Consider the following 12,075-nt stretch of genomic DNA (forward strand, 5'->3'; position numbering starts at 1 on the left):
GGTCTTCATGTTTGTTGCATGAAAGGCTAATTTTTAATTTTACTATCAAGAGTGTTATTCGACTCCACCATCAAGGTTATCTTCATCCCCCTCCCAGGTTCACTGTGGAAAGGAAGCTGTACAGCAGTGCATATAGCTTGGTGGAACAGCAGGTGCTTTCAATGCAGAAGGAACCCGGTTGAGTCCCTGGCATCTCCAGTTAACAAAATCTGGCACCAGCACTGAGAAAGACCCTTCTTTGCCTGTGACCTTAGGGTGCTTCTGCCAGCCAGAGTAGACAAAACTGAGCTAGATGGAGCAAAGGTCTGACTCCAACTCTGCTTAACACATTTTCATATAAAAGCCAGTTCACAGGAACAATCTGTTTTTTTTAAATAAAATTTTTATTGGTTTTACAACGTTTTTTAGACAATACAAACAAACAAAAAGACAAACAAACATGTATAATTTCATAGCCTTTTTTCCATAACCCTCCTTTCTCGGACTCCCCCATACCTCCCCTTCCTGCATCCCAGTTTACAAAATTATTTCAGCAGCTTCTAAGCAATTTTGTCAAATATGTGTCCTCTTAATCTTTTCTTTAACTTAATCTTATGTCACTGTATCCCTTTTTCTCTCAACACCTCGGCATTTTAACATTCCTCAACTTTATAATAGTTCTTAAGGTAAATTTTGAATTTCTTCCAGTCCTCTTCCGCCGTCTCTTTCCTCTGATCACGGATTCTGCCAGTCATCTCAGCCAGTGTCATATAGTCCATCACTTTCATCTGCCATTCTTCCAGGGTGGGTAGGTCTTGTGTCTTCCAATACTTTGCGATGAGTATTCTTGCCGCTGTCGTAGCATACATAAAGAAAATTCTATCTTTCTTTAACACCAGTTGGCCGACAATGCCCAAGAGAAAGGCCTCTGGTTTCTTAGGAAAAGTACATTTAAGTACCTTTTTCATTTCATTATATATCATTTCCCAGAAAGCCTTAATCTTCGGGCACGTCCACCAAAGGTGATAGAAAGTACCTTCAGTTTCATTACACTTCCAACGTTTATTGTCAGGCAGGTGATAAATTTTTGCTAGCTTGACTGGGGTCATGTACCACCTATAGATCATTTTCATAATATTTTCCTTTAAGGCATTACATGCCGTAAATTTTATACCGGTGTTCCACAACCATTCCCAGTCAGCAAACATAATGTTATGACCAATGTCCTGTGCCCACTTAATCATAGCCGATTTGACTGTTTCATCTTGTGTATTCCATTTCAGCAGCAAATTGTACATTCTTGAAAGATTCTTAGTATTGGGTTCTAACAATTCAGTTTCTAATTTTGATTTCTCCACCTGGAAGCCAATTTTCCTATCTTGTTTATAAACCTCCATTATTTGATAATAATGGAGCCAATCTCTTACTTTAGGTTTCAATTTCTCATGACTCTGTAGCTTCAATTTATCTCCATCTTGTTCCAAGATTTCCCAATACTTTGGCCATTCGGCCTCCATATTGAGCTTTTTCAATGCCTTGGCCTCCAAGGGTGACAACCATCTAGGGGTTTTATTTTCCAACAGGTCTTTATATCTTATCCAAACATTATATAATGCTTTTCTGACAATATGATTTTTGAAGGCCCTATGCACTTTGATTTTATCATACCATAGATATGCATGCCAACCAAATGTATTATTAAAACCTTCTAAATCCAAGATATCTGTATTCTCGAGGAGCATCCACTCTTTCAGCCAGCAGAACGCTGCTGCTTCGTAGTACAATTTTAAGTCCGGCAGGGCAAATCCCCCTCTTTCTTTTGCATCTGTCAGTACCTTAAATTTTATTCTGGGCTTTTTGCCCTGCCAGACAAATTTCAATATGTCTTTCTGCCACCTCTTGAAACAGTCCATCTTGTCAAGAATCTGCAAAATTTGAAACAAAAATAACATTCTAGGCAATACATTCATCTTGATAACTGCAATTCGGCCTAACATTGACAATTTCAAATTTGACCATATTTCTAGATCTTTTTTGATTTCTGACCAACATTTTTCATAATTGTCAATTGTTCAAATTTTTAGATGTCAAATGAACCCCTAGGTATTTCACCTTCTTAACCACTGTCAAACCTGTCTCATCCTGGAATTTTTCCCTCTCCATGACTGTTAAATTCTTTTCTAATACTTTAGTCTTTTGTTTGTTCAGTTTAAATCCGGCTACCTGGCCAAATTGTTGAATTAACTCCAACACTCTTTTTGTACTAGTGTCTGGCTCTTGCAAAGTAAGTACTAAGTCATCTGCAAAGGCCCTTAACTTGTAATGTTTGGCTCCGACCTGTACACCTTTAACCTGCTGGTCGTCTCTAATCATATTAAGCAACACCTCCAGAACAGAAATAAAAAGTAATGGGGAAATTGGGCACCCCTGTCGTGTCCCTTTTTCTATCCTAAAGTCTTCAGTTATCACGTTATTTACAATCAACTTAGCTTCTGTTCGGAGTATATAGCACCCATACCATTCTCAAATCCTTGGCCTACCCCCATCCCATGAAGATTCTTTTTCATAAAACTCCAGGAGATATTGTCAAAAGCTTTCTCCGCATCCACAAAAATCAGAACTGTTTTAGTGTTTATATTCACTTCAAGTAGTTCCAAAATATCTATTATGTTCCTCACATTGTCTGATAAATGCCTTTTTGGGAGAAAGCCTGCTTGGTCCCTATGAATCTTCTCCATTAACACTCTTTTCAATCTTTTTGCCAAAATGTCTGCAAAAATTTTGTAATCCACATTGAGTAATGATATTGGGCGGTAGTTCTTAAGTTGAGTCTTTTCAGTCTCTGTCTTTGGTATGAGTGTAATATACGCTTCTTTCCACGATTCTGGCGCCCTTTCCCCCTCTAAGATCTCATTACAAACTTCCTTTAACGGTTGTACCAGCCACTCCTTCAAAGCTTTATAGTATCTGGAAGTCAGTCCATCTGGTCCTGGAGATTTGCCCAGTTGCATGTTCTGAATGGCACCCTCTATCTCTTGTTCTGTTATTCTCTGATTGAGGTCCACTTTACTTTGATGAGAGATTTTTTGTAATCCATATTTTTTAAGGAATTCATCTATATCCTCCTCCTTCTGCGGTCCTTGTGAATATAATTTTTTGAAATAACTCAAGAAACAGTTTCTAATCTCATTAGGTTTAGATATATTCTTTCCATCCACTTCTAGGTTTGTAACCGTATTTAATTTCTGTCTTTTCTTCAATTGCCAAGCCAGAAGCTTACCACATTTATCTGCTGATTCAAATGTCTTTTGTCTCATTTGCTTTATCTTCCATTCAATCTCTTGATTCATCAATTCCATATATTGTGTTTGGTAAAACTTAATCTCTCTCAAAATCTCCTGGGACTTTGGTTTTGATCTTAATTTTTTCTCTCCTTTTATCTTTTCCAAGATCTTTTCCTTCTTCTCATTTTGCTTTCTCTTTTTTATTGAGTTTTGTTGAATCAGGAATCCTCGCATCACAGCTTTACTTGCGTCCCAGATCACTCTTTTTTCTACATCAGCCTTTAAGTTTATTTCAAAATAGTCCTTTAAAGTTTTTTGGGCCTTTCTGTGGATCTCCTCATCTCGAAACAAGGTGTCATTCATCCTTCATCTGAATTGACCAGTTGTTGTAAGTTTCATCTCCATCTTCACGGCGTTATGGTCGGAGCAAGTCTTTGGGCAGATTTCTATTTTCTTAATCTTTGGAGCCATCCCACTAGTAATCCAGATTTGGTCGATTCTGGTCCAGGTCATCATTGCTTGAGAGAAAAAAGTTCCCTCTCTCTCGAGAGGGTTCCTTGTTCTCCAAATGTCTATTAAGTCCATATTCTCAGTCATTTCAAAACCTCAGCGCCTAGGACTTGCCAATCGCATGGTCGGCGGTTCGAATCCCCGCGGCAGGGTGCGCTCCCATCCTTCGGTCCCAGCGCCTGCCAACCTAGCAGTTCGAAAGCACCCCCGGGTGCAAGTAGATAAATAGGGACCGCTTACCAGCGGGAAGGTAAACTGCGTTCCGTGTGCTGCGCTGGCTCACCAGATGCAGCTTGTCACGCTGGCCATGTGACCCGGAAGTGTCTGCGGACAGCGCTGGCCCCCGGCCTATAGAGTGAGATGAGCGCACAACCCTTGAGTCTGGCAAGACTGGCCCATACGGGCAGGGGTACCTTTACCTTTACTTACCTGTGAGATAAGCTCAAAATAATATTTTAATATATTTTTGGTCCAAAATTGGGTGCAGGAGAATTTTTTTGAAAATTTCGATTTTTGTGAGATTTAGTCTAATGCAATTTCTGCATCAGTGCAGGAAAAAACCTCCTGTTTCGCTTATTTTTCAACCGATTGGGCTTATTTTGTTATCAAAATAAAGCTAATTGTGGTCTCTTTCAAAATAAGGTACAAAAATGGTCTTAAGTGCCACAGAAAAGGGTCACCGACTATTCAAAGTGAATTTTTGTTCTTCCCGGTAGGTTCGATAAGCCATAGCACGCAAACCACAACTAACACATGTTTCATACTTTTGTTGTAGAATGAGCTAACCATGTACTTGTTATGTTTTTAAAATAAAAAGGGTGTTTTTTGCAGTTATAGAATAAATTGATTTTGAAGTAAATTTTTTACCCCCCAAAATTACTTTTTTTGGACAGGTTTAAGGTCTCTTTGAGCCTGAAATAACTCACACATTCGTGAGAATAGTTAAAATTGTACCCTCTTATGTTACAATGTCATCTGAAGTTATTTAAAAAAGTTTTTTAGCTTATTTAATAAAATCAAAATATATCTCAGAGCCCTTGTTCATTTTATGGTGTAAAACACTTCTGCAATGATTTGGTCATTTTTGGTGTTGTTTTTGTTTGTTTTGTTTCTCAAAGGCCATAGCTCTCATTTATTGCCTCGATCATCAAACTGACGATTTTGCCAACAAGAGACCCTCCTTTTCTGTGGCACTTAAGATCATTTTTATATCTTATTTTAAAAGAGACCACAATTAGCTTTATTTTGATACCAAAATAAGTCCAATCGTTTGAAAAATAAGCGAAACGGGAGGTTTTTTCTACATTGATGCAGAAATTACATTAGGCTAAATTTTCAAAAATTTCTCTTGCACCCAATTTTGGTCCAAAAAATCCTATAATATTATTTTGAGCTTATCTCATAGGTATCTACACATAAACTTTTTTTTTTTTGAAGAAAATCTGAGTCGTGGGAGCACATGGCACCAGGTTATTTGGCGTGGAATGGCCCTAATACCTCTTGTACCAGACACAGCAGGGAAAAGGCACTTCAGGTGAGCCTACCTGGGCCTGCAGAGACAAAGCTGAATCCAGAAGTCATGCCTTTTATCAAAGGCAGATGTAGGGGAGTGTGACCAGTGTGTTCACACTGGCATGAAGCTTCTGGGCACCACAACTATGAGATCCAATGGAAGGCCAGAAGCAGGTGGCACAGAGCGCCACGGAAATTTGAGACACCAAGGTCCACCTCTGCTTTTATAGAATATGAGCAGCTAAGGGCCCAGTCAAGATTGTGAATTGAGATGGCTTCATATAGAAGTAACACAATACAGCTGGAATCAAAGACGATTGCAGGGTGTGGGGAAGGGGCTTGCTCTGAATCACCCTGGGCAGGTGCAGAGAGCAGGAGACCCCAAAGGGCAGCCCCCACCATTTCTTCCTTAGGGGGGAAGGAGACTGGCAGCACCTCCTATTTGCCGAGAGACTGCTGTAGAAGTGACATTGGCGGATGAGTTGCCAAGGAGGTGGCACATTTGGTCTCCAAGGAGTGCACCACAGCCGTCGCTGCCATCAAAGCAGCAGCAGTGGGTGACACATTTCTTGGAGGCCAGATCGGCCGCCCCTGCGGATCCTGCCACTCAAGGCAGTTGCCTCATGGGCCCTGACACATTAGTCAAATCATACCAATTACATTCATAATCAAAAACATGTTTTAACTGATAGAAAAATGGACAGCTTTGATCAGAATGCCGAAACTCTATACAACATTACTTGTCCTGTTTTTGTGCATGGAGATTCCTCTTCTCAGGATCTAGTTCAACCTTTTGGGGGCCAAATGCTGCATTGGTATATGGCCAATCCTATGGGGGCCAAAGTGCAAAAATGGGCATGAGCATTTAAAAAAGAAATTTAATGACATCTTTGGGGGGGGTCTTGGCATCACAGCAGGGGATTCGTGGCAGCCAGTGTAGGAGGGGATCGTGGAAAGAGAGGATCAGGATGCACAGCAGGGCTGAGGAACCTGTGGCACTTGCGGAACTCCAGCCCCCACCAGCATGGGTTTTCTGCAAGAAAGCGGCGGGAAATGTAGAAGTGTGGAGGGATGGGAGACTAATTGTTATTCCCAACACTGCCACTGGGTGGCAATAGAGTTGCAGTACATTGCTTCTTTAGAGTCTGTGCAAATTATCAATCAGTATCAAAACAGCAGAAAATCAGAAGGAGGATCTAGATTATATTTTTAAAAGTAGAAGCACTATAGCAGGGGAACTGCCAATGCCCAAACTGCTATGAATCTCATATAGACACTAGCAGGCAGTTATGCCAGAGATTAGAAAAGTCTGTCTGCCATATAGGGCTGAGCACTAGAACAGGGTTTGTTTTTGTTAAACTGCTAAGCAGATTTTAATTGGTGTCTAAAACTAAAGGGATTGATCTGCAGTCATAAAGAAGTACAGGCCATTGGCTCCTTGTGAATTTGCCAGTGGAAACGCGGTCTAATTCATAGCTGTACATAGGGTGTGTTTCTGTGACCTCATCACACGAGTGACGCTGCAATGGGCACACAATTCATCATTCTAAGAATCTCAGCTTGGTGTTCGAAAGCTTGAAACCTTCCTCAAGAAGAACAAAAGAAGAATCTACAAGGGCAGACAAATTTATGAAGAAATCAGAATTCTGCTTTTCTTGATGTAGAATTTGAGTTACCTGGGTGTAGAATGTTGATTATTTGCTTAGGGGAATGAAGTATATGAATTTCTCAGTGTTGACAGGAGCTAACCCATTTGCCGTCTCACACAGAGACCCTTTCCTTTGTTCCTCTTAATGGCTCGTCACCCAGGCTATCACCTCACCAGGAAGTTAGCCTGGCTATTCTAAGAATTAGAAGTCTTGGTTAAATTTTAACACTTGCTGGATCCAGGGATTAGAAGAGTCTTGGCATACAATTTAACACCCCAAACTCATAACAATACATAAATTAATTTAAAACATAATCAGGAGAAAAACATTCAATCATTGGTGCTGTTCAAGTGTCTGGGAAAACAAAAATGGTTTTGGTGCCAAAAAGATGGCAAAGTTGCCACCAGGCAGGCCTCCCTGGGGAGAGCATCCCATAGATGGAGAGCTACCACAGAAAAGGCCCTTTCTCTCATCACCACTTTGCAGACCTCCCTTGGAGATGGCACCTGAAGAAAAAACTCAGGTGGTGATCTCAGAGTCCAAAGACACTCATATGGGAAAATGTGGTCCTTTAGACATAATCTGGTTCAATCAAATTTGTTAAAAGCCTACTCTTGCGTTTCCATGTCTTTTCCAGTTTGGCTATCTCGGTTTTCAGTTTTAAAAACAAACAAAACCAATTCTCACCTTTAAGACTGCAAAGATAGGATTGAGACTATAAAGGGCAATTCCTAAAGGGCATTCGCAGACTCGTAGGCTTATCCAGAATACAGTGGTACCTCAGGTTAAGAACTAAATTCGTTCTGGAGGTCTGTTCTTAACCTAAAACTGTTCTTAACCTGAGGTACCACTTTAGCTAATGGGGCCTCCCACCGCTGTGCAATTTCTGTTCTCATCCTGAAGCAACGTTCTTAACCCGAAGTACTATTTCTGGGTTAGCGGAGTCTGTAACCTGAAGCGTCTGTAACCAGGAGATACCTCTGTGTGTGTGTGTGTGTGTGTGTGTATTCAGGCACAAATGCTATGATTGATGTTGCACAGGTAAAGCCAGTCACGCCTTTCTGCTTCTCATTAGTGTGTGAGTTGGACTGGGTGCAAAGTTTGTTTTCTGGGAAATGCTCCATTGATCAGCAGCTTATGCAATGTGTACCATGACTCTCAAAATACTGTACTGACCTCTGGCCTAGATTCCCTTAGATGCTTTTTGGAATAGGGGATGGAGCTTTGGGAAGCCCTGCACAAAACACAACACGGTTTGGGGACACCAAATGCTGCTTGTCTGGGGTTGTAGTTTCCACTAGGCTCCCTCAAAGCCAGAGACATGTGTTTACTTCGTGACTGCAAACATACCAAACACCCAGAAGGCTTGCTTTGAGTGATATCCAGACATTGCATGCATCACTCTGATTTCTGAGAATCCCCAAACTGTTGTGCGTGTTTTAAACCCACCAAACAAGTTCCTAGGCCCCACAGTTCCAGGGGAAAGGTTGAAAGGGTGAAGATAGTGGGTACTTTCTGAAAACATAGGTGCTGAAGCTCGTTGGCAAAAAAATAATAATCATGTTCTCCAACCTAGAAGCTCATTCTTTGAGTCCCTGTTGTGTGGAGGCTAGCTTACTGGCGAACAAAGACCGGGCAAAACTAGGCTTCCTTTCACCCAGGCCAAATACCGGTATTCAGTTCGGCATACGTATATACGTGCTCGCACATTTGTTTTTAAAGGGCATAAAAAGTAGGAAATATATTATTTGAATACAGAGTTGTGTTTTTTATTTAATGTTTTAATTGATTCCTTGCCTTTTTTTCAGCCCCTTCCTCTGCAGAAGGCAGGCAGGGTAATATGTACTGAGCGGTCACCCATAGAAAAGCAGTAAAGAGTAGGCCAAGTTGCCAAGTTCTTCTGAGCCCCTGAAGTGACTTTTACTCCAGAGCACAGTGGAGCTGGAGACCAAGTGGCCAGGCACAGGATCAGGCAGTTTCATGGGTGGGTGGGTCTTTTCCCCCTTCATGTATTGCTAAGCAAAGGCAGCCCCACTTCTCCCCACAGCTAAGAGGTCCACATGTCAAGCAGTTCCCACAGGAAAGGCTCTCCTTGGAGCCAAGATATAAATATAATAATTATGGAAACTGAGAATGATCAGGCATATATCAGAGCGTAAGTCCTATTGAATGCAGTGGGACTTACTTCTGAGTAAAAATGCTTATACGGTAATTGCAGCATAAGACTGCACATTCTTTACCCAGTTAAGGAGGTCTGATCTGAGATGTGGAGGGGAGGAAAAAGGAAGAGAAGATGATAAAGGATATTCTATTGTTTCCTCCCTTAGATTTAACAGCAAAGCAAGCAGCTAGCAGCAACAAAACATGGATGTTTTCAGCTTTGCTTGGAAGTCCGCCTTCTCCCCTCTCCAGGATTTTCCTCTCCCTGCAAATGAGACAGGGACCTGGGGGCCGCCTGCAGCACCAGTAACTTACATAGTTGCAAAACCCAACAGGGGACCCCATCTTCAGCTTCACTGAGGAAGGAGGAGGATCACTCACTTTTAGGAACAGTGGCGGCTGGGTGTGCAAGCAAACTCCCTTCTCTTTCTTTCTCTTCATGCCACACCCACTCACAAACAGGATCACAGGATCTCAAACTTGTAGGGTTGGAAGGATCCATGAGGGTCATCTAGTCCAAACCGTAGCAATGAAGAATTTTTTCACCTAACATGGGGCTTTAACTCAAGACCCTGAGATTAAGAGTCTTCTGCTCTACCGACTGGTCTGTAAAAGGATTAGACAAATTCATGGAACGTTATCCATGGCTGGTAGCCACAATGGCTATGCTCTTCCACAACAGTTGAAAGCAATATTCCTCTGAGTAAGAGCTGCTGGGATTTGCGTTCACATCCTGCTTGCAGCCTTCTCGTGAGCATCGGTTAGTCATTGAGACTAGGATGCTGGATTAGATAGGACTGATCCAGCAGGCAGGGCTCTTTTATGTTTTTAAGACGTTAAAAATTGCAACAGGACTTAGAGGAGATGGATTCTAAAACCTGCTTAAAACTCTTCTTTCTACCCAGGCATTTTCCGCTGTGTGCAAACATGCCTCTGTTCCTTGCGTAATTTTGCTGGATTCATTTTGATTTTATGCAACACTGCTCAGTGAATTATTTTAATATGAAAGTCTCTATAAACATCCAAAATAAGTAATTAAATGTTGGATCCAAGCCATTTGATAGTTTTAACTAATAAGCAGCTTTCATCCTTACAAAAATAATGGACTCATCCACTTCTATTACTGGAGAAGTACAGAAAACTCTAATACCAAATTGAGAATGGGCATACAGTTCAACATTTAGTTGAAAACATAAATTTTATTCCTAAAATTTGCCACACCAAAGTTTCAAATGAAAGTAACCACTGTTAACATTGTACTTGTACAGGATGCCATGTTTGTAGTACATGTTTATCTACATGAAAGTAGAGTTGCCACCTTTGGTCAGGCAAAATATGGGTCATGGGGGGGGGTGTAAAAATTACTTTATCTGGTGCAGAATGAAATTACTTCAAAGCAATCCATTACAATGGGTTGTTTCCGATGCTGGTCATACTCATAGAGTAGGAGACACTGGCGGAGGAAGAGGAGTGCGGGGGGAGCGCACTGCCCCTGGTAGTGCAATCCTGGCAGGATGCGTGCCAGCCCCCACCCTCGCCTGCTCTCCGCCACTGGTATTTCATAAATTTCATAAATGAAATTTATGGATCTAAGTTAGCAATGCACATTAATTTCAGTGACTCACATACTCCCGATCTTCTGCCTGTCAGAAGAATGGTAAATGTAGAAACAGCCAAAGAAAGAGGTGGAGATAGCAACATATTGTGTTTCTCTTCCTGATGCCTCCAACATCCCTTTCCATATAGATGCTAATGCCATTCTGTCACTCACACACCCCATAGTCAGACAAGTTCTCCAGCCACTGTTACATCTGTTCTTGTCACATATTTAAGGCGTTTTAAAAAGAATTCATATGTTATCTATAGGCATTCATGGAATCATAGAATTGTAGAGTTGGAAGGGTCCCTGAGGGTCATTTAGTCCAGCCCCCTGTAATGTAGGAATTTTAACTAAAGCATCAGTTAAAGCACTCTTACACCGCTTTAACAGTCCCCTGGAAAGGATTGGTTGCTATGCCACTGTTCTCAGGTAGTGGGTCAATCCATTCCTGCCTATTTAAACAGACAGGAACGGCTTTCCTGAGCAGGTCACCATTTGGAGTTTTAGCATTTGCCTAGAAGTCACTAAGTTCTGGCAATTCTGCCAGGCTCTGCTTCCTATCCCTGCATTTGTAATATAAAGGGTAGCAAGGTTGGTCTGCAATAAGAAGTGCTGGAAACCCAACCAATTCTAACAGTTGTATGTGACATGTGGCATCTTAAAATATGCATTTAGTTCTGTGTGTGAGAAGTGGGGAAGAGCATCTTTCAAAAACAACTAATTGGCAAGATTAGTAGAGGACAACTAATCAGTGATCACACCACAGTGGGTGCTTCTGGGACAAAACGCTAATAATAAAAAGGTCAAGGTAAAGGGACCCCTGACCATTAGGTCCAGTCGCACACAGCTCTGGGGTTGCGGCGCTCATCTTGCTCTATAGGCTGAGGGAGCCGGCGTACAGCATGACTAAGCCGCTTCTGGAGAAACCAGAGCAGCACACGGAAACACCGTTTACCTTCCCGCCGGAGCGGTACCTATTTATCTACTTGAACTTGACATGTGTTCGAACTGCTAGGTTGGCAGGAGCTGGGACCGAACAACGGGCACTCACCCCATCGTGGGGATTCGAACCGCCGACCTTCTGATCGGCAAGCCCTAGGCTCTGTGGTTTAGACCACAGCGCCACCCGCATCCCAATAAAAAGGTAGTGGATCAAAATAAAGAAAGCCCCCTCCCCCAAACAGCTGGCCACATGCTAAACAGGCCCCGCCCTGAACTGCAGGTACGCACTGCCTCCCTGCCTCTGTCAGCCCAACTATTGGCTAGCCTGGAGGGGAGGGCGGGCTCACTGTCTAAGCAGCTAGCAGTCACATTGCGCACAAGATAAGCAAGTTTGGGTGAGCGCACAAAGGCCAATTGTTACTTTTTATGACTTCAAAAA

The sequence above is a fragment of the Podarcis vaucheri genome, assembly GCF_965113315.1.
Source record: "Podarcis vaucheri genome assembly, chromosome: 2".
Lineage (NCBI taxonomy): Eukaryota > Metazoa > Chordata > Lepidosauria > Squamata > Lacertidae > Podarcis > Podarcis vaucheri.